The 23,871-nt window shown below is 43.7% G+C and overlaps 1 long non-coding RNA gene across 1 annotated transcript in view; it reads left to right on the top strand.

Moving 5' to 3' along the window:
* Positions 1-23,871, top strand: part of LOC311581374 — a 37,874-nt gene that overhangs the window by 3,828 nt on the left and 10,175 nt on the right. The window contains exon 2 of the long non-coding RNA XR_014773762.1: positions 5,609-5,727. This is a non-coding gene — a long non-coding RNA (uncharacterized lncRNA). The remainder of the gene's footprint in view (positions 1-5,608; positions 5,728-23,871) is intronic.

Raw genomic sequence — 23,871 nt, 5'->3', positions numbered from 1 at the left:
TGCACAGGCACATACGGTGTGTCTGTCTGCCTGTCTGTCTCCTCTCCCTTCAATGCTGAAGGCATAAAGATATGATCCCAGGAGGAGCAAAGCCTCAAAGAACAGACTGTCTTCAAATGAGCGTAATTAGCCACAATGGCAGTACTATACCCTGGATAATTCTCTCTCTGTCTTTCTGTGTCTCTGTGTCTCTGTGTCTCTGTGTCTCTGTGTCTCTGTGTCTCTGTGTCTCTGTGTCTCTGTGTCTCTGTCTCTGTCTCTCTCCCACTCCCTCTCCCTCTGCCTCTCTCTCTCTCTCTCTCTCTCTCTCTCTCTCTCTCTCTGTTTGTGTGTCTGTCTGCCTGTCTCTGTCTCTCTGTCTCTGTCTCTCTGTCTCTCTGTCTCTCTGTCTCTCTGTCTCTCTCTGTCTCTCTCTCTCTCTCTCTCTCTCTCTCTCTCTCTCTCTCTCTCTCTCTCTCTGTGTGCAGGCACATGCATGCATGCGCAGGTGCCTGTGAGGGCCAGAAGAGGGCATTATTGCATCTCCTGGAGCTGACATCACATAAATGTGAGGAACTAAACCTGGGTCCCCTGCAAGATCAGTACTTGTTTTTACCCACTGTGCCACCTCTAGCCCTGGTCAACCAAATTGAGTTTGAAGAGGAAGTTACTGGAATCTCCTGGAATGGGAGATTTTGTTTCCTGTACTCAGCTGAACGACATGCAGGCTGCTTGTCAGAGCTTTGTGGGAGTCTTGCTGGAAGTTCTCAGCTGACCACCACCATCCAGGTAGCTTTGGGAGCTCTCCTTCCCTCACTGACTCTCCACTTTTTCCTGTGACTTCCTTTCATTAATGAGTATTAGCAGATGGTAATTTAACATTAGAGTCCTGCAGAACCACGGGGCGCGGGAGGCTGATCGTGTGTGCAAAGTGAGCACACAGGATGTATGCTGTGCAAAGCCATCCACTTCCCTAGGTAAGAAGAGAAGTTTCTTCAGAAGACAACCTGTAAGACCTTCTAGGGTGAAGAAAGTACATTTTCCCTTGAAGCTATGTAAGTACAGAAAAGATGCGTCCTGTAAAATCTAAAGAGTTTGCCAGCATCATTGTAAGCAAGCTTTGGAAACCCATTCGTACCCGAGGCAGAAGAGAACTTGGCACCTACCTACCCCTGGCTGAAGCACAGGGCTGCCATTTCATCTAATGAGATGAAGGAGCGTGGGACTGTCCTGTAACAGTTCCTATAGCTACCATTTCAGTGTCTGCAATCTGCCAATATGAGACAACACTGATAAATGACGGCACAGCTCCCCACTTCCCCAAGAAAGCGAGAGAGCAAACTGAGTTTAAAGGCTTTAGTCAACTTCTCGTTGTGAGCCAGGCAGAGGACAGAGGAGGTGTCTGTTTCTAGAATATGCTATGGGGTCCCGTGGGACCCTGCTCTGTTTTTATTGAGCATCATGTTTGTGAGTCAGTGTGAGCAGGCTTGAGTCTCCACCTCGAGCAGGTAGCGGGGTCTTCTGATCTGGTGTGTCTGGAATGGAGGCTGGATCTCCATATAGACTGTTGTCAGGGAAACACAAGGTGCCTAGGCTGGACCACTGGGGCAGTTAGCAAGGCTCTCCACAGCAGCTTGCTATGCTGTCAGTCTTTTCTCCATACCTCGTGCAACAAGAGGCATTTGGCTAAAAAGAACAACAAAAGGATGCCGGGTGGGCCAGACCATCAAGGATGTGGGCAAAAATAACAAGGGCAGTTCTGAGCCGGTGATGACACCATTCAAAAGTCAAAGGAGAAGTAAGGACCTGATGCATGTCCCGGATTTACAGGCCTTTAACAATAGGGGGCGATAGGTGCCCATGTTGCCTGTAGTCTTTGTTATGCTTGCTAAAGCTTTCCCCCTTTTTCTGGCTCCCCCAGGCAGTTCCCGAGGGAAGTATGCATGTAGGCCCTGGTACCTGTACCTCAAGTCTGGCTGATGAACCAGCAAGAGACTCCATGGTGATGACTGTTCCCACAACATCTTGAGAGCAGTACCGTCCTGCCTTCTCATAGCAGCCACAGATACGGGCTATAACAAGAGGTTTCAGTGCCTCTGAGTTCTAAAGTATCCCATGAGTCCTTTCTCGCTTTCACCTCTCCCCCGAAGATGCACTGTTTGTTGCACAGTTCACACTAGGATAGGGAGGACAGACGTTTTACCTGGGAGTTGATGTAACTCATCTTTTTGTTTGTCTACGGGGGCTTCTTTTCTCGGCTCTCTTCCCAGGGCGTGCGATCATGTCTGAAGCCCTGAACACTGCCAATTATTGTAATCTTGCATCTGTCTGGTGGGTGGGGGGGGGGGGGAGGGGGGAGGCGAGGGAGATGTCACTCCGGATCACAAAAGAATGTGATCGCGGGGATACAAGTGCAGGCTGGGACACGGTTACACCAAGGCCTCTGGAAGCTTCCAGCTGGTCCCTGAGCATTGAATCCCGAACATTCTCAGCAATAGCAGAAGGCAGAAGAGCCACATGTCGAAAGTTCTCTATTTGGTGGCTCAGCGGCTGCGTCCTCGGGAGAAGACGCCACATCTGGAGCCTCGCTATCTATCCTTTCTCATTCTCTCCTGTGAACCACGGATACTTCAAAGGATGAAAACTCTAAGGGCAGAAGCAACGCCAGCCCTGGCTTCATAAGATGGGGGATGCCTTGATTTTCTGGGCTCCTGTTTTAAACATTTAACTAAACTTGGTGAAGGACCCGAATCCCCTAAGGTGGCTTCACAGTCAAAGGGGGGGGGGGGATAAATAGCTCTTAAAAGAAAGTTATTTTTTCCTTCTCCATTCTCTCTTCCAAACCAAATGCTAGTATTTTTTTTTTCTCACTGTGCTAAATATACCAGTATTTACCTTGTAGCTTTTTCTATGACTACAGGCAATGTTAGAGGCTGGCTTCTGATTAACAGATGCCACAGCAGGGACTCATTGCAAGGAGCCCAACACATTACATTCTAATGTAAAACTTTCACAAGCAACTCCTGCTGTTTCTTGTGGAAGAAATGGCAAGTGTGGTCGACACTGATGGGAAAGGAAGGGTTGCTGGGGTGTGGATCATCTCCGAGGAGTCTTTCTAAACAAAACACAGTCATAAATGCCATGTGCAAAGTCATATGCAGCATCCTTTCAGATGTCTCATCTGCTTATTTTCTCATGCTTTTTTTTTTAAGGTTGAAAAATAACAATAAAAAGAGCCTTGTTCAGAAACTGCCTTAATTGACAGGGCCTCACCTCCTTCTCCATTTCTGTTAATGAAACATCTTGCCTTCTGCTTGGGAACGGGCAAATGTGTGATGATTTGTAGCAGACAAGGTAAATGGTCCTCATCCTGTTCTTCCCGGCCTCTTGAGTGGGGCCTTTGAAAAGGCCCCGTCGCTGTTTTCATCATTGGCAGGATTCTCTTTATTGGAAAATAGACAGCTGGGAGAATTTGTGTTGGGGACGATTCTTCTTTCTTGAGAGGATGATAGCATGGCTGAAATTATAGAAGCATAAAAGCTGCAGGTTCTCTATAATGGGCCCCGCTCAGTATTATTAATAACCATACACAGGCACTTTTATGTTGGCAACTGGCTTCAATCATTTTTATCACGTAATAGCTGCAGAGGTTGAGTGAGCTTCTCAGTCTCTTTGCAAGATTGGGTCCCAGTTACACATAGTTTTAGAGCTGGGAGGTAAATCCCAAGGCTCATTCAGGAAATACTTGTGAATTATTAATTCACGAAATAGTTTATGCATACCTGCGCACACACACACACACACACACACACACCAGGGTATATCAGTAGGAGAAGCCAGTCGGCACAGTGTTGTCTCATTTAATCCACATCTGTCCTCTGAGGAAGATGCTGTGGCTCTGGCTAGGTTCCATTCCAAACTGCTGCTCGGACCACACCCACCAGCAGAAACCTCTTTCTACTGTTAAAGAAATAGCAGGCCAGTTACCCAGAGTCTGTCTGACTCTCTAACCTCAGCAAACAAACCCCCTTTGTGTTAAGACTCCTGCGAACCAGATTCCTGTCTCCAGGGAAGTTTGCAGAGCTCAGGCTGTAAGACTCTGGGACATCACTGACAAACCAGTGATAATCCCTCCCTCCCTCCCTCCCTTCCCCCTCCCTCCCTCCCTCCGTATAATGGGTACAAACTAGATGCATCTCTTTCCTCACTTCCTCCATAGCTTTGGAGCCCCACATTCCTTCCTGACAATGTAGTCCTTCCACTCCTCTGCCACCTCCTGGGGAGCCAGAGACAGCCTGACTATACCCCCTACACACACACACACACACACACACACACACACACAGAGAGAGAGAGAGAGAGAGAGAGAGAGAGAGAGAGAGAGAGAGAGAAGAGAGAGGGTAGGGGAAATAATTATTCAAGGACCTGAACTTTCTTTAGAGACCCTGCTGTGATGCTGTCTATCTGTCTATCTGTCTGTCTGCCTGCCGGCCTGTCTGTCTGTCTGTCTGTCCAGTGTTAACACCTCTTCTAATGACTCTCTTACCCAAAGGAAAACCCACCTCAGTGTTCCCTCAAGCTCAAAGATCATATAGCCTCTTCATGGATGTGTAAGATGGGAGTTAGAAAAGGTGTCATTATTGTTTAGGTAAAGTAAGCCTGGATTTCAGTCTAGGTGTCATCTCAGAGCACAGCCTGTGGGGAGGCTGAGAAACAGGCAACACCCTTTGACACAGCTGGCTCCTTTTCCCATGATGCTTGACACAGAAGCTCAAAGCCAGAACAGCGCAAATGACAGACATGAAACGGCTCTGGAGCAGGCAAAGGCCAGCTAAGGATGAGGACTGTCTGAAGGGAGCCTAGGAATCCTGAGTGAATGCGGACTGTGGGCATGGGCACAGCCATGACAAACACCAAGGTTTTAGAGCCATGGGGCACTGACAAGGCTGTTCCCAAATGGGCCAGGCCCCAAGTTAGCAACACTTCTTTCTTGATGATTGATCAGTGTGCACGGAAAGCAGCAGCTGCAGTTTCATCCTTTCCCAAATCTTTATAGCCTGAGGTTGCTCACCTACAGAGACCTGCTATCCAGACCAGCCCCTAGCCCCAGCTGTACATAAACAGGCTGGTTCTAGAGGTGCCACTCCATCAGAGTGCAGGCACCCCAGACCACCTCAGCTTTTTTGTACATGTGTCTACGTGCTGTCCTTTCTTCATTCCTTGCTGCCTCTAGTCAGGGAGCCAAGCCACCAGGACAAGGTGTTTCTCAGTCCTTTCTCCTGCTCCTTCCCCATAGCCACTATGCCCTCTTAACCCAGCAGCAATGCATTCTGGAAATAAACATCAGAAACAGGAAAATAAATCAATCAAGATGGAACCAATAAGCTAGCAAACCAAAAGGGAAAAAGTGAGAAATGTTTAAGCACCTTAAATTTTAAGAATTATGTTTTGAGAAATACTGATTAAAAAAAACCAAAAAACTCCTGACAATATAGAAAAATCTAGAGTAGGAGACAGAAAGGAAATATATCCAGCAATTCTGAAAGAGTTATGCACAATTCAATGGTACATTTAAAAATATTTCACTGCAATAGTCAGTACCTGCACTAATTGCATTGCATTTATGTAGAAAGTCGAGATCTGTGGGAAGCCCTGGAGCCTGGACACACATGGCAGAAGGAAGCCAAAGCTGAGGAGGCAAGATGCGTTAGAGATGCACCAGAGTTCCATGAGTCCTAAAAGTGGAAGGTACAAAACATTCTTACTTTTTGGTTTGTTTTTCGAGACAAGGTTTTTCTATGTAGCCTTGGCTGTCCTGGAACTCACTCTGTAGACCAGACTGCCTCAAACTCACAGAGATCCACATGCCTCTCTCTGCCTGTGCTGGGATTAATGGTGTGCGCCGCCACTACCCGGCAAATTTCGTGTTTTATTTTGAGTGTGTGCATATGCATGTGTCTGTGCCTCTGTGAGCATGTGTTCAAATAGCTATTGAATGCTTATTAATTGACACAGACTCTTAGTTTACTTAGGACTATCACTTTACATGATACTTAGCCATCAGGGGACCACCTGTGGAAATCAGCTCTCTCCTTTTTACCAGGAGGGTTTCAGGAATTGAACTCAAATCCTCAGTCTTGGCACAAGGCTTGTTTATTGTCTGAGCCCTCTCACTGGCCTACGACTAGCACAGACAATGCACTCTGAGGAGGGAGAGTCTCTTCTTATCCCTTACAAATGGGCAATGAGGTAAGGTTTATGACCAAGATGACATAATAATTAGTGTAATTAGATTTCTTACCCACATCTGACAGATTTAGGAGTTTAGAGTCTTGATCAATACCTTATGTTGCTTCCAGAATACTAATTATAGAACTGGTTTTCATAAATCAATGTATTGTAGATAAGATAATCTTCCCGATAATTGCCTCTGCAGAAAACCTTTTTGGACCATTCCCATTATCAAACATGGAAACAAAATTCTTAAATAAAAGATTGATAGGTCAGTTACAGCAACATAATAGGATGCCGTACCCTAGTGGGCTTACTTCAAGTAGTTGAAGCAAAGATATTAATGAGTCACAATGGGTCCTTTTGCTTGGAGGAAGCACCTGTTTTAGGAATCTTAATAGAGTAATTGGTTCCCCAAGTGAATTTTGTTCTGATTGTACCTTTAATTTGTCTTTGGGACCTCAGGAAGGTAATAGATGCTGTTTACTTGTCCTGGAAATGCATCGTAACCACACTATTTAAGGAATTTTTCTTAAGTCATTATAGCATATTGTAACAACAGAAAGAAAACTAGGACAACCTTCCTTTCGGTTATTGTGTGTCATTAAATATTACCATAATAAAAATAACTTCTCAAGGACCCGTAAATTTTAATATTGTCAGAAATAATGACTGTGTGCCCAACTGTCACCTGCTTATAAATCTTTCTCAGCATAACTGTTGTTAGCTGAGTGATACTGGGTTTTGAACTACAAATGGAATTTTCCTCCTCAGTCTAGGACTGTCACATCGGTCTTCCCAGTAGATTTTTCAGGGCATGTCCAGAATTCTGGAACACTTTTCACTTGCTGCAGTCCCAAATTTGTAGAGTATTCTCAGAAAAGTCAAAGGCTATTTAGTGCAGTCTACTGGAAGGCAAGCCCTTCTGGACATAGGATTAGTAGAGGCTGTGACAAATTGATCCAAAGGGAACACCCAACTTCACTCCTAGAATACTTTGTAACCTGTAGCCTCAGAGCAATCAGTTTGACAATTTTTTTTCATACTTCAACTGTCAAAGCAGTCATTGTACAGGTATCTGCAGTTCATGGGGAAAACAGTCTTTTTCAGTTGGCAGCAATAGCAAGAGTTCAACTCAGCCATTTTTAAGGTCAAGAATTGATCGAAGGCAGTCTAAAAACTATTACCTAAAGATGGAGAAAAAGGAGAGTACTCCACGTGATCACTATAGTGAGAGTCACTGTTAATTATACTGAGCACTATGATTTAGAAGATAGGGCTATTAAGTCATTCTGAGCCCAAAATATAAGCATTAAATACCTGATGTATTCAAACAAAATATAGGGCACCACGACATGAAAACAGATGAAGGATGAAATGGTTAATCACCGAGAGGCTAATCCACAGTGATGCAGTGTTTATCTTTTTAAAGAATGAATGCTCAAAACTGCAATGAGCAGTTTAATGATAGAAATCTAGATAGATAGTTGAGCACGGTGGCTCTTGCCTCTTAGCCCACCCAGCACTTAGGGGGCTGAGGCATGCTCATCAAAGGTCAGTCCGGCCAAGGGAGGGGGATATTCTACCCTGCCCTACACCCATCCTGTGAGAAATGATCAGGTATACAAAGAGGTAAGATCCTGTTAGCAGTCCTCAGTGCTGAAAGATCCAACTGACTATAGTGCGATTTCCCGCTTCACTGACTCACTGAATATAGCACCTCATGGATGGATTTGAGCTCCAGGAAACACTGAAAAAAAACTATAGACCCCCATACACATAGCTGTATAGTTCCATATGTGCCCTTGAGTGACCTTTCTTTGATTTTGAAGAACACAGTCTTTACCTCAATACTGTTACTTTACCTCTTCTAGAATGTTCTTTTTTTTTTTTTTTAACTTCCTTTCTTCACTTGACTGTTCTAGTTTTCATTCTGGTATTTTAGGAGTCAGTAATCTGTGTTTCTTTAAACCAATCTGGATTGTATACCAAACTCTAATACTAATTTTATCTGTGCTGTTTAACAGAATGGCATGATAAGCCTTGAGGACTTTGTAGCCAACAAGATTTATTGGCTATGTATAGTTGAAATTCTGGCTGAAGACATTTATATGTCCCCAGTCAGTCTCAGAGCTGCTCCCATGAGCAAGGATCAGCAAAGTACATTACCTGTCCTGTTTGGTCTTCTTGATTTCTTTCTTCTTGTGTGTGGCCAAGACCTTCAGGGGGTCTTCCTCTGTCATATCTGATACTTATTACTTTGGATGGAATCAAAGCCCTTTTCTTTTTCTGATAACAGAAGCATAAGACACCTCTCACAAAATAACATAGTCCTCCAGTTTGAAGCCATCGCAGGTATAGAATGATCTAGTTCAGCAGTCCAGTTCTTATCCAGGTCTGCTATATTTTGTCTTCCCTCAAAGGGGATGAATAATATTATCATTTAATATACAAACATCTTTATAAATAAATCAGAACAAGATTGTGTGGAGCTAAATTATACTCTTTTACAGAAATATAATTATATTTTTATTGAGATATTGTCTCTCTGTGTAATCCAAGCTGCCTTGGATTTGTTCTGTAGATTAGGCTGGCCCTGAGCTCATGAAAAACCTATCTGTTGTCTTTGTTCCCCAAGTATTGGGATCAAAGGCATGTATTTAATTAATTAAAATTTAAAATTATTAATTATTTTGTGTTAGTCTGAGTGCCTATTGGTTCCTGTGGAAACTCCACACTAAGGAGACAGGTAGGCCGTTCAGAGCATAAATTAATTATTCATCTTGCGATAGTCTGAATTCTCTAAGTTTCATCCGATGTGTGGACCCAAACTAGGCTGTTGTCTCCAGGAAGTTTTCCTAGGAGCCATTGGGTGAATTCAGTGATGATTGTTCCCCTTGGCTCTATGTTTATCAGTTCTCTCTGCTGTGGTCCCTGTCTTGTGAGAGCCCACAGGCAGGTACCTGCTGTGTCTGTGAGGTCTGTGGAAGCTCATGTGCCAAGTTAGTGTCTGTGAAACTATACAAGGTTTGGAGAAAAAACAGTTGCTAAGCAATTGCCATCACCCCTTGTCCCCGTGTCATCCTGTCCCTGTGCCAGACAGCCCTCTCTGTTTGTCCCCTACCTGCCTGCAGCAGGCTGCCTTCTATCTGCAGGCATGCCTACGAGTCTCTCTTAAAGAGAGAGCTACAAGTCTGCTTTTGGCCAGGGAGATTTTAGGCTTTAAGCTTCTAATTTAATTGTCATTAATCTGGGCACCGTTATGCTGTGAAAAGTTGATTATTAATGTTTATTATTAACCCATAGATTATGTACTACAAGGCACTGATCTAGCAGTATAGCAGAATGTTATTAGGAGTCACTTTAGTAGGTGACAAATGTTAAGTGCAGAAGTGAATGGCAGAACAGAGCTACCCATGGTATGACAGAGAAGTAACAAAAAAAAAAAAAAAAAAAAAAAAAAGAAGAGAAATACTGGGGTCCCACCATCCCCTGTAGGGGCCAACCTCTAACAGCCTAACTTGTCCCACTAGAACCCATATGCCAGGTTCTCCATCATCTCCCTGTAGTGCTGCTGCCTTGGAGACCAAGCCTTAGCACATGGATATTTGTTGGATACCCATCCAAGTCACAGTACAGACAAAATCAGGCCTTGTGGTAAAATAAGACTGTGAGACATCACAGGGCAGCTTTCAGTGTTTGAGACACATACAGACATGTGAACACACAGACACACAGAGAGACTCACACACACACATCCATGCACATGTATATATCTGTAACCATGTGTGTATGTATTTTTCTAAAAATCCAGACCAATCTGTATATTTCTACTATTGTTTTTGGAGCTCAGCTATCTTAGCCTGTAACAGAGGTCACTAGAGTGCTTCTGAAAAGCTCTTACAACACCTATCTGTATCAGATTCTTCAAAGTCATCCACTGCATTCCAAAGAGCAAGGCTATGGCAGAAACACACCCAGGTTCCAGCCAAAGCAGCGCACCCAATGCACGTATCATTGAAAAGCAGCTAAGTGAAGATTTAATAGACCTATGAGTGAAAATTTGATCATCTACTCCAAATTCTAAGAATCTTTTAAAATAATTAAAAAAGCATGGTAGATACCTTTATAATTTTAAAGATTTTATTTTGTTTTTAAAATTAGGTGTCTCTATGTGTGTCTATGTAGGGGTATGTGCCTAGCAGTGCAGGTGCACTCAGAGGCCAGAAGAGGGCGTTGGATGATGTGAAACTGGAGTTCCAGGTGGCTGCGAGCCTCCTGACATGTGTGTCGGGTACAGAACTCAGGTCCTCAGTAAGAGCAGTAAGTGCTCTTAACTGCAAGGCCATTTTTCTAACCAGACATTTTCATAATTTAGAATTTTAAAAGTGGTAATACTAATTTTTAAACATAACTTTAAAAAAAACCATAAAAGCAGTGCCATTGACCAATGGCCAGGACAACCACAGCACCTGAGTGTAACTGGAAGAATCACAGCCATTAATAAATGCTATTTACAAAGATTCCATAATATGGATTAAAATACTGATCAAAAAACTATATACAAGATTGTATGTGTAGAATTAGATAAGTAAAAACAAAGCAGACAAAAACAAACCAAACAAACAAAAACAAAAGAAAACAACAACAACAATGACAACAACCAGAAATCATTTGGCTTGAAGTAGAAAAATGGCCCACTTCATGTTAACAATAGTTTTCCTGGAGGAAATGCACTTGGGTGTAATTTATTGTTATTATAGCTCTCAATTTTCTAAAGTTTCAATAACATGCATGATTTATTTTTGTGTAAATAACTTCTTCATAAGCGCAACATCATTAACAAAGTCAACACATTTCTCAACTATAAGGTGCTACACCGAAAGAGTACATTTTTTTGTTGTTTCAACTTCTGTGGTATCTTCATGTCAAAGTTTTTGGGGTGTGGTGTGGGGAGAGTTGTTAGGCACAGGACATTGAAAAACACTTAGTTAAATATAGCTTTGGAGCATCATTAAGTAGGATACTACTTGAGCCTAAAGTGCTACTTTTCTCCGACAAGAAGAAGCCTGAGGAAAGGAAGGGATTATTTGGCCGTTCTGCTGGTGCAGCCTGTCTCTGCAGGGGAAGACAGCAGAGGACCAAGGAGCCCTGTCAGCAGCAGCGTGAGGCAGCTGGTCACACACCTGGTCACACACAGTCACAGTAAGGAAGCAGAGTGCAGAATGCTGCTGCCCATCGCTGGCTTCCTCCCACCCATGGGCTGGTGTCGCCTTCCTTCAGGATGAGTCTCCTCTCCTCAGTTAGATCTCCCTTAGAAGATTCTAAATGCAGCCAAATCCACAGGAAGATTAGCTACCACATGTAGTGCTCCATATTAGCAAACCTCTCTTACTGTGGCCACTCTGAAAAAGACTCAAAGATCTTCTCACCTGGGACGACCCTCTGGGATGGGATAATTGTAACACACGCAGGGGTAATTACTTATGGAGTTTGTATTAGATTATGCACCAGTTAAGATGCTAACAAATTTCACAAGAGGCATTACATTTAGTGCCTATAATACTGCTAGCTAGGCACCATTAGCGTCCCCGTCATATAGGGAAGGAAACTGAGGCTATGAATCATTCCCAAATTACAAACTAAGTAGCAAAGACAGACCCAGGATCCAGAACCTGAATCTGTATAGTCTTAGGCACCGTTCCTCATATGACATAGAAATGATATTGCTGTCTGTAGTGGTCTGGGTCAGATTCCTCCATGGTCTTGGGCATTTGAGTGCCTGGTCTCCACTTGGGGTAGCTGCTTAGGGAGGCTTACGCTGTGGCCTAACTTAGTGAAGTTTCAGGTGTGAGCCTGAGAAATGACACTTGAGGTTGATCTCTGATCTGCATGCATGTATGCACATGAACTCACACACACACATGTTCCTACACACAGGGACATGCACACACACACACACACACACACACACACACACACACACACACACACACACAACTCTCACAGGCTGCTTTATATAGGCCTATCTGTCCCTGCTGCAAATCATAGACTACATCTGCATGACTCACTAAGAGTTAAGCCAGGTCATGTCTTTAATCTGCAGAACAAATGTTTAAACTGAAGACTCTTTCTGACATTTAATTTATTGTCTGTGTTTGAGGTGTAAGAGATTTGAATGCCTTTGGAGATAATATGATTTGTGTTTCAGATAGGAAGTGCCTTGCCAATCACTCTAGCACGTCTCTATTGCCTCTAGATGCTCATGGCCAGAGCAGAAAGAATAAACGAAAATGCAATCTGACTCTAATGGTTCTTAGACATCACAGTGAAAGACACATCAGTACATGTGAGAGAAAAGAGAGTTAGTTAAACCTTTTCAGAACAGCTAAGATGAAAACTTCTAGCTCTGATGATACCCTTTCTGCAGGGCTCAGGATCTGTATTCTGTTTGGGTGTCTCATGGTAGCATGGTCAGTGGGAATACAACCTGCTGGTAAAATACATAGAGAAGAAAGCATCTGTAGGAAGCTGGCCAGGTGGAGCCGTGGCAGGGCAGGGTGGCTCAGGTGTGAGCCAAGTGGGCTCGGCTGGTCCACAGCTTCCTTCTGACTGCTTGGTTCACAACGGGGGTCTGCCATCACTCAGACCTGCCAAAGCGCAGCTTGGGCAGCTTTCTACAGCTATTTGCTTCCAGAAAAATCAACTTGAGACATTTTATCCAATGCAACCAAGAGATTGTTAGGAGTGGCCGTGAACCCAGAAATGAGAAGAGGGTGTGGAAAATAGTGCTGCAGAGCCATGGAGCCAGAAAGGCTTTGGCCGTCTCAGCTCCGACCTCGGCAGGCATTTGAAACCTCTGGTTTTTCCCTCAGCCTCATGTGGGGATTATGTAACATAAATCTGACACGATGATGTATCTGAAATGCATGATGTGGTGTTAGGTACACAGTACATTCTGAATTTCAATGCCTCTGCCTAGACACCCTCACCTCTAGCCATGGGACGATAAGTTGTGTGGGTGACAGGGAAATATGACAGCTGTGTTGGCACTCCTTCCAGAGCAAGCTCAGCCCTCTGTTTAATTCCGATCACTCTAAAGACATCACAAGACTTAATCAGCCAGTTGGGAGGCTTAGGTGGAGGAGCAATGAGTAGCCATAGTAGTTCTACAAACGAGAAAAGTGTGAGAGATGGTGCAGGAAGTGGTTAAAAAGACGGAGAGGAGATGAGATGAAGCAAGATGCACAGAACCAAAGCAGGGGGAGAGGGGAGTGCTTTACCGGAAACAGAGACTCGAGTTCTGAGACACAGCAGAATGCACACAGAGATCCATGACCCTTTAAGCAGCATCTGTTTGCCTACCTGAGCTGTAGGAGTGGGCATTGACTAAAGACGTTTCCATCACAGTGAGAGAGCACCCAAGAGAAACAACCCCAGGAAGAAAGAAGGCCGTTGATTCATGGTATCAACAATTTGGTCAAAGGTTAGATGGTGACGTTGCTCTTAGGTCTGTGGCAAGGCAGAAATATTATGGAAGAAGGTCATCGCAGTAGAGGAAAGGTGCTTTGCTCATGGCAGCCAAGGGGGTGGGGAGAGAAGGGAGGAGGGAGGGGGAGAGGGAGAAGGAGAGGGAGAGGGCGAGGATTAGTAGTGGGATATACACTTACCCCTCTGTTTTGAAAGGGCCAAGAACCTCTGGCTAGGTAGGTCATTGGCTCTAGAGGAGATTCTAATAGTATTATTCTGCAAAAGGGACATAGTTTTAAAATGACTCCTAATGACTTATTGCTATACCCACAGATCAGGGCCTCTCAGCCTTTTCATAGAAGCTTCTCCTTGCAGTGGATAGGAATTAACACAGAGACCCTATTTGGTCCACATGAAGAGAGTCAGAGACTGTAAGAGTCCTCCCCCATGAGGCACCTGGATCTTAGACTAAGCTCCAAGGTGGGAGATAGCATCAAGGAAACAATGCTTTCCAGACACAACAGGGCAGGTGCACGTATGACCTCACAGCCGCGGCAACAGCATGTGCAAGGTCTGCGCAAGCGCTAGTCAGGCAAAATCGTAGCACAGAGAGGAAAACGCAGGCACAAACCCCCGCCACTAGCTGCTTAGCTATTAGCATTTATTACTTGTTGGGAGAAGGAGAGTCCGTTCTCTTCAGTAATGTGTCCCATGGTAGGCTGGTTCCACAGCAGGGCAGCCTCCAAACTGGTCTCTATGGGGGAAGGGGGAAAAAGAAGGAATAATAACTCCCTAAGGAAGATGGGAGGGGGTGAGGTGGTAGAGAGGGTGGCTATGGGGACGAGTTGCGGGCCGAATTGATAAATATATTCAGCATATATTGTATGAAACTTTCAAAGAATGGAAAAAATTTTCTTTTTAAAGAAATGTTTTTCCTAGAATTACCAGAAGCTTTTCCCATAAAGCCTCACCAACATGACTGCTCAAATGTCATTGGAACTAGGACAGCACCAATGCCCATGCCAAAGTGGATGGGGAAATGCCCCTGACAAACCTGTTGCTTGTTCAGTGCCAAATGATTAGCCCTGATAAAAATACATCCGATTAGCATTCTATGAACTGAACAGGTTATATTTAGAAATATATGTATAAACATATACATATATGTATGCAGTAACAATTAGTGAAAAAAAAAAGAGCCCATGAGTTTGAAGGCCGGAAGGGAAGGATATATGGGAGAGCTTGGAAAGAGGAAAAGGAAGGGAGAAATGTTTTAATTGTATTAAAATCTCAAAGATAAAAGTTTTTTAAATGACATACACACTTAAGGGCATGCCCCAGTGGCCTGCTTCCTCCAACCAACTCCCGCAAATGAATAGCCCACTCAGCTATATGAACTTAGCAGTGCATCAACTCCTGCATGAAGGTCGGGAGCCTCAGGATGGCTTCTCAAGCCGCCTCTGAACATGCTGCATGAAGAACAGATCTCTAGCACGGGTGCGGGGGTGGGGGCGAGTCTTCGGGGACATGCAAATCCAAACCACAGCAGGTTTAATTAGAGTTCTTGGAAGACTTAATTGTTTTCCTTCGGGTTCCATTGAATAAGCTGGTCTTCCATGCAAAGTATAAGAGGTTCAGCAATACCAAGTCCAGAAAAGCATTCCCAACCATCTCTTTAGCCCTGTGTACTCAGACTAATATTGAGCAATCTTCTAAAGGTCCTTTCTTTTTCTCAGTTAAAAAAAAAAAGGTGGTTTTTTTTTTGGTTTTTTTTTTTTTTTTTAGCTCTTTCTCATTAAAGGAAACCATCTTTAAGGCTGTAGAAGGTATGAGCAAAATCTGAACGTCTACGGGGGTACCTGAGGTGGAAAGGACCTGGGACAAAGGGGCTCATCCAAGTTCAACCTCCACCAGCATGACCTTCATGCTGGTTCTCATTTCTACAGTAGTCAGCGAATCTTATTTGGACATAAAAGGCCCAGGCAGAGATCGCATCTGCAACACTTTCTTTCTTTCTTTTTTTTTTTTTTTTTTTTTTTTTTTTTTTTTTTTGGTTTTACGAAACAGGGTTTCTCTGTGTAGCCTTGGCCGTCCTGGACTCACTTTGTAGGCAAGGCTGGCCTCAAACTCACAACGATCCGCCTGCCTCTGCCTCCCGAGTGCTGGGATTAAAGGCGTGCGCCACCAAGCCCGACCCACACTTTCTTTCTTATTTGGGGTCACTGGAGAACTTCTTTGTCCACAGAAACAGTGCAAAGCAATAACACGGCTTCACACAACATTTTTGTTGGACGTCAGGATTAGAGGACATGATTCTTTTCTTTTGGGAGACGTATGTGGAACCCCTGGGCACCAGCCCCACCCTGCCCTCAAGGATTATGCTCTTCTAAGGACAACGTGTGACCTCTGTTCTCTGCTAAGGGAAGCAGTGTGGCAGTGGCACTGTTAACAACAGCTAGCATAGGCACGTTTTAAGTTTTAATGGAAATAATGGGTTTTAATGGAAATAACAGCAGTGAAATGAGGAGTGTGGGTTTAGTCCCCACATGCTGTGCAACCGTCGCTACGTCACTCACCTTTCTGTGGTTGTGTGAAGTAGAGACGAGACTTTAAAGAGATGAAGGAATGATGTAAAATATTTGGCCATTAAAAGCATAGGACTCTTTTAAAATTAATATGATTTTCAACGGATTGTGTATTTAGGGAGAAGTGGATATATTATAAAGACAAATCAGTTTTCTTTTAAATGTCGGTATTGGGGTCAGGGAGATGGCTCAGGGGCTACAAGGGACAACCTTAATCTGATGCCAGGAATCTACATAAAAATCTAGATGTGGTGCCCCAAATCTGGCTTTTGTTATTTTAGCAATCCTACTGGGAGATGGAAGGCAGAGACAGAGAATCGGCTGGAAATTTCCAGGGCCACCTAGTCGGAAGTATGTCTGTACAACAAGAGAAACACTGCCTCAAGATAAGGTAGAAGGCAAGAAGTGACTTCTAAAAGTTATCCTCCAGGCCCTATACATGCACGGTGGTACACAGGCCCCTGCACACACACACACACACACACACACACACACACACACAAACACACACTTACACACACACACACCTCTTAAAAAATTTAATATCAGTATTTACTGAATACTGCATATTGTACCTCTCTTAGCTACTTAAAGTCTTAATAAAATATTTTTTCAAATATCAACAATAAATAGTCATACAAGTTTGGGAAGCACATTGTTTTTCAAAGTTACTTTCGGTGAAAAAAATATCAGAGAACGTTGAAGACCACAGTTGTGTGTTCTTCATGTCCTACCTCAGTTAAGAACTGAGAATTGCAGCTGGAAAGATGGTTCAGAGGTCAAGGGCCCTGGCTGCTCTTCCAGAGGTCCTGAGTTCAATTCCCTCCAACCGCATGGTAGTTCAAAATCATCTAGAACTAGATCTGATGCCCTTTTCTAGCATGCAGGTATGCATGCAGGCAGAACATGTTATACATGATAAATGAATCTAAACAACAACAACAACAGCAACAACAAAGAGTTGAGAGTTAGTTCTGGCGCAGGGTCATCAACACAATGATTCAAGACTATTACAGTAGGTGCTTGTTCAAGTCACGTTGTCATGTATCTGTAGACAAAGCTACTTGAGAGTCTGGACAGGAGAATGTCCTGTGGCCAGGAGTATGAGCCAGCCTGGGCAGCATGGTGAGATCCATCTTAAATGAACATAGGGCTGGAGAGATGGCTCAGTGGTTAGGAACATGCCCTGGTTTTATAGAACACCTAAGTTTAGTTCTCAGCCCCTCTGCCAACTTCAGTCCCTAAAGATGCATCCTCTTCGTCTGGCCTCTGCAGGTGCTATATTCATGTGCATGTCTCTCCCACCCATACACAGAATTAAAAATAGGCTAGGTGTGGTGGTACATACCTTTAATCCCAGCACTTGGGAGGCAGAAGCAGGCAGATCTCTGTGAGTTCGAGGCCAGCCTGGTCTACAGAGCGAGTTCCAAGACAGCCAGGGCTACACAGAGAAATCCTGTCTTAAAAAACCAAAAATAAATAAATAAATAAATAAATAAATAAATAAAGTACATCTTAAGAAGCAAGCAAACTATTATAATATCTTTATTAGAAATTCATATAAATTACTCAGCATTTGGAAATACAATTTTCCTATGAGCCAGCATTTATATTTAGTTAAGCCACCTACGTTCAAAGGCAAGAGCAAAGTTTCAAGTTTTAGAACATCTCCCCAAAGTTTGAGAATAACAAGGATATTACTCAACAGATTTAAAGGGACACTTAGGTTTGGATGCTGGAAGTAGCAGAGTGAACAGCAGCAGAGAGATCACCACCCAGACAGATTGAATTGTGAAACCTTTTCATTCTCCCCAGGAATGAGTTGGCACGCTCTACCTGTCAGTTTCCTTCTCAAATACGTATATTAATGACTGTCTAAAACAGGATGAATCATGGGTAGTGAAATTATGGTCCTTTCACTAGAGATAATAAAGCCAAGAGTGAGACCTGCTTCACACAGCAAACTTTGTGGGGACGGCATGATTCATTGATGTCGCTTCCACCCAGCAGATTTTATTTCTTCACGGTGACAGGTGAACACATCCCAGGCAGAACAATGGCAGATCTGAGGTCACAGGGAGGGCACACGTCATCACTTCCTGGTTCTGACTCCTGTGTAAGAGCAACATTTGCTTGCTCTGTCAGAGGGGAAGAAGGGAACGTGCTTCCAACCTGTATTAGTGGTTACCTGACGTACAGAAAACCTACACAGCCTCACAGATGAAGTCCATGTGTTGACTTCTCAGCCTTTTAAAATAATTCACATACTGAATGAGTTAAGTAAAACATCCTGTGCTGAAAATTGTGAGTTGGCTGTCCACAATTTCTCTTTGTGTTGTTCTTTATTTTTTTTTATTATTATAGTGTATGTCTACATCTTTGCATGTATGTATACATACATGTGGGTGCCCAGGGAAGCTGGAAGAGAGCACTGGATTCCCTAGAACTTGACTTACAAGTGCTTGTGAGCTGCCAGATGTGGGTGCTGGGAACTGAACTTGAGTCTCACTCAAGAGCAACATGTATTTTCAATGTTGAGGTATCTCTCTAGTCCTGTTTTTTTTTTTAAACATTTATCATCCTCATCATCATCATTATAATCATCATTATCGTTATTATAATTGTTACTGTTGTTATTAGTATATGTATGTGTGTGTGTGTGTGTGTGTGTGTGTGTGTGTGTGTGTGTGTTAAAGGGGTGCATATGCACATACAAGGTCTCTCACTGAACATGGAGCTGTATGGCAGCCAGCAGGCTTCAGCAATCCTCCTGCCTCAGTTCTGGGGCTATAGGAACAACCCACTTGTCACACCCTCTTTTAAATTTCTTTACATAGGTTCTGGGATCTGAAATCGGGTCCTCATGCTTGACCCCACATGCAACGCCATCACTCACTTCAGCATTTATTGAGTCTTTAGGAAGGTTGTTGTTACTTTCCTAAATAAAACAAACAGATTTGTTTTTTTTTTTTTAGTGAACTCATTTTCCTGATGTCCTTTTTTTTTTTTTTTTTTTTTTAAGGGACAATACTCAGCTATGGGGGCATTTAACTTCATTATTATTTTAATAAGTCATGATTATTTTGAGTAATTTTAATAAGTTCAATTAGTTATTCATACTAATGGGGCGTGACCATACTTTCTAATGAATATTTTAGAACAATAGCAGGACAGGGAGGCAGCTCGTCTGACAAAGTGCTTAATGAGTATGGACGCTCATGGTACGAGTTTTTCCCCCAGTGTCCACTAACACTTGGCATAATAACAGCCGATGCCCAGAACTCAGGAGGAGGAGGCAGGAGAATTAGATACTTAAGGTCACTGTCTGCTGTACAGAGTTTTAGGTTGGTCTGGGCTTTATGGTGGTTTGAATGAGAAAGGGCTCCATAGGCCCATAGGCTTGCGCGCTTGGTCCCCAGTTAGTGGAACTGTTTGTGAAGGATTAGGAGGTGTGGTCTTACTGGAGCAGGTGCCTCACTGGGGCCTGGCATTGAGGTTCCAAAAGCCCACACTAGGCTCAGTTTATCTCTGTGCCTGTCACGATGGCCATGGACTAATCCTCTAAAACTGTAAGCCCCTAAAATATGCTTTCTTTTATAGGAGTGGCCTTGGCTGTGGTGTTTCTTCACAGTTGTATAACAGTGAAACAGATTCCATGAGATTCTTTTATAAATAAATTATAAACTCATAAAATAAAAGGCAGCGACAGATTCTAGAATGCTTAATTTGTGCACTGAGGATATAAGAGGTAGGAAAGTAACACTCCTATTTCCTAAGCCTGTCTTCCTGCAGCCCCTGGAAAGCGTGGATGTCACTGTCAGGATAAAGTCACTAGTGCAAAGATAAGTGCAAACGGGAACACTACTGAGGGCTCAGTGCTTAGGCCATGCCAACATTATTCTCTCTCTCCTCTCTGTCACTCTCTGTGGCTCTGTCTCTGTCTGTCTGTCTCTCTGTGTGTCTTCCATCTCTGATCTAGTCCTTTTAAAGCTACATGCCAGTACAATGTTGAAACTTGAGAGACAGTCATAAATCCAGAGCAACAAACGTCCCGAGAGTTATATACTTCATCCTGCTAACCACACCAGCAAGCATCTGCAACTATAATTTAAAAACAAACCTGAAGTCCCAGAAGTGAGGGCCACATTCTGTATAAAGGTAAAAAAAAGCTGCAGTGGACAGAACCAGTTGGAGCCCTAGCAAGGGCAAAGGTGACAAGTCACAAGAATGAGCACTGAACTGGTCTTTTTGTAACTTTGTACTGCTTTCATAATCAAACCTTTTAAAACTATTTTCTAAATCTTGATGATGCATTAGTCAGAGTCCTTCCAATAGCAAGGAGGAAGCAGAGGAGGAGGAAAAGCACGAAATACAATCGTGTTTTCATAAAATCAATCTTCAGAGATCATCAGGGCCGTCAGAGCAGGCATTCTAATATTCCCCTTTCACGTGGAGAGTGGCTTATTGTCTCCCTCACCGGTGTGCAGTTACCATGACAGAAAAGTGTCTTCTGAAGCACGTGGGGAGATGGACTTGCTAACTTCCTGGTTGGGTTGTTGTCCTTTGTGTTATACACCAGATTGTCACTCTCTGCCCCAAAGTGCGTGTGATTAAAACAATAATAATTAATGCTAAAAGGGAAGAGAAGAGAAAGGGACCCTCCTAGTCTGCACTTCAGTTATTCTCGGGTCTACAATGGGAACGTCACAGAGTTGGCAGATTGGCCAAATTACCATTGAGCTATTCAGCTCTCTCTCTCTCTCTCTCTCTCTCTCTCTCTCTCTCTCTCTCTCTCTCTCTCTGTCTCTCTCTCTCTGTGTGTGTGTGTGTGTATGTGTGTGTATGTGTGTGTGTGAGAGAGACAGAGAGACAGAGAGACAGAGACAGAGACAAAGAGAGAAGAAGAGAGACACAGAGTGACAGAGAGAAACAGAGACAGACAGAGAGAGAAAAACAGAGACAAAGAGAGAGACGCAGAGACAGAGGGAGACAGAGACAGAGAGACTGAGAGACCGAGAGAGACAGACAGACCAAAAGAGACAAAGAGACAGAGGGACTGAGAGAGGCAGACAGAGAGGAGAGAGACAGAGACAGAGAGGAGAGAGAGTGTGTGATGTTGGCATGGCCTAAGCACTGAGCCCTCAATAGTGTTCCCATTTGCACTTACCTTTGCACCAGTGACTTTATCCTGGCAGTGACACCTTTGCCTTCTAGGGACTGTAAGAAGACAGGCTTGGGAAATAGGAGTGTTACTTTCTTACCTCTTATATCCTTGGTGCACAAATTAAGCATTCTAGAATCTGTTGCTGCCTTTTATTTTACAGCTTTATTGTTTATAAAAGAATCTCATAGAGTCGATCACTGTCTGCAAGAGAAAATGAGGCATTGTTTTCGATTTGAAGCTACAGACCCTTGGAGTGCTTTGCTCCAAGAGATTTGTAGTGCTCCAATAGCATGGTGAGATTGCGTGTTCCATGAGCATGATTTAAATATAGGATCAGAGTTTTTCATCTTTGTGCAAAATAGTTGGTGAGAAATGGTTTCAAGGGATCCTTTAACATAAGTTAGGCAGGACAGCACACCAGTCACCCTCTGTGGATTCAAGTATCCATGGAATTAGACATGCCTGCACTTTTCAAAAGGGGTCAGATTAGATGAGGAGGAGACTAAACAGGGTGTCTTGAAGATAGCGACAAACTGCCCATCCTCCTCCCTACTTCCCGGGAAGGCCAAACAGATTCTTTATGTCACGTTCACAATGGATGAAACCTGGAATTCAAACCGAGATCTGGTTTCCAAATCCATACTGTATTAACAGAGCCCAGATAGGATCTGTATGAAGATAATGTAAGTTTGGAGAGATAGCTCAGTGGGTAAGAACGCTTGCTGTGCACACATAGAGACGCAAGTTCAAATCTCCAGCATCTACATAAAAATCTAGCATGCGTGTCTGCGCTTGCCTGTAGCCCTAGTGGTTAGGGGTGGGCAGAGGGAGGAAGATCACTGGGGCTTGCTGGCTACCATCCTAATTCCAGGGTAAGTGAGAGACAGAATCTCAAAGACATAACACAAAGAATGATAGAGCCTGGCATCTCATCTCTTCCTCTAGTCTACATGCACACACACACACACTCATATATGTACACATGTATACCACACACATGTACATATATACCACACCCACATATACATGCATACCTACTGACAAAAAAAAATAAAACTTAAACAACAAAACACCCTATAAATTCCTTGATTGTCAGTTAAAGCAAAAATGGAGGAGTGTTTTCAGTTCACTGAGGGCGGGGCTCTTCTTCCTTCCTTCCTGCTAATTCCTGGGGACTCTGTGAATTAGGAATATGGCTTATTAAGAGAGGTATTTAACTGTTCTAGAGGCTCATTGCTATAGGGAGAAGGAAGTATAGGTGAAGAAGAAGGGATGTTTCCACAGTACCTGAGAATTTTGTATCTTCAGAAATAGTCTTTTCAACCCTTCAACGCAAATACTTAACGCTTCTTTTTAAGGCCGCCTGATTAAGCCTGACTTCACTTGTTCAGATGTTTGTGACAAAAGGAGCATCATGTTCTGTCCGCCTGTGTCACAAACTGCACAGGATGACTGTTTTATTTGAAGTGAATTATCAAGCAGCTCTTACAGGAACATCACTAATAAGCTAAAAGTGCCCTTCACAGCATCCGACGCCCCCACTTCGGCTTGCAACTGCTCCTCACCCACCACATCCCGTTGCCAGATTCTAAGTGACATCCTCCTGTTGCTGACACCAGGAAGTCCAGTGGACCAGATGTTCACCCAGCAGGATGTGGCCTGTCAGGTGGGAAAGGACAGCTGCAGAAAGGTGGAGGGAGAGCAGGGTCGCTGACCTTCTCAAACAATCTCTGCCCCAGGATAGCTTCCTGCCTTACATCTTTAGCTTATTGCTTTGCGTCTTGGCATTTTAACCAGTGGGTATGCCCAGGAAAAAATTCCTGTGTGTTCTCACCTCTGTTGTGAGCCAGCCACAGCACAGCTTATCATTAGGGAGTGTGAAAGAGACCTTGGACGCACAGGGGGCATGATTCTGGTCTGAGTTTCAGTAGGGCTTGAGAAGAGGTTAAAAGAGGAACTAGTCAGTGGAGAGGAACAGGAGAAAGTCACTATTGTGCATGATTTTTTCTGAGGCTAGAGTTGTCTGAATGTCCCCAGGTCAAAAGTAAGAACACACTTAGACATAAGAGCCAGAATACTTGATGCTTATAACCAGAAAAAAAAATCACTGTGTAATATTGGGATTTGAACAAATAAGGTCATGTGCTCATGGGTAAGGAGCTCATGGAGGAAGAGGAGAAGAGCAGTCTCCCTGTGCATTCTATTCTTATGCTGAGAGAACGGGAAAACAATGCTGCTTTTGAAGATAAGAATGCAGGAAAAAAAAAAAGGGCAGAAGAGAAGGCTCACTGGCTAACAGCACTTACTGGTTCTGCAGAGGACCTGAGTTTGGTTCCTGGCACCCATGGTAGGCATGACACCAGCACCTCAACTCAAGTTCCAAGGCATCTGAGGCCCTCTTTTGTCGTCCAAGGGCATTTGTGAACCCCTCACACACATTTG

This window comes from Acomys minous (assembly GCF_964271855.1).
Source record: "Acomys minous genome assembly, chromosome: 13".
Lineage (NCBI taxonomy): Eukaryota > Metazoa > Chordata > Mammalia > Rodentia > Muridae > Acomys > Acomys minous.
Note: the sequence above shows the minus strand (reverse complement) of the source record. Positions and strands in the feature narration are given on the sequence as shown.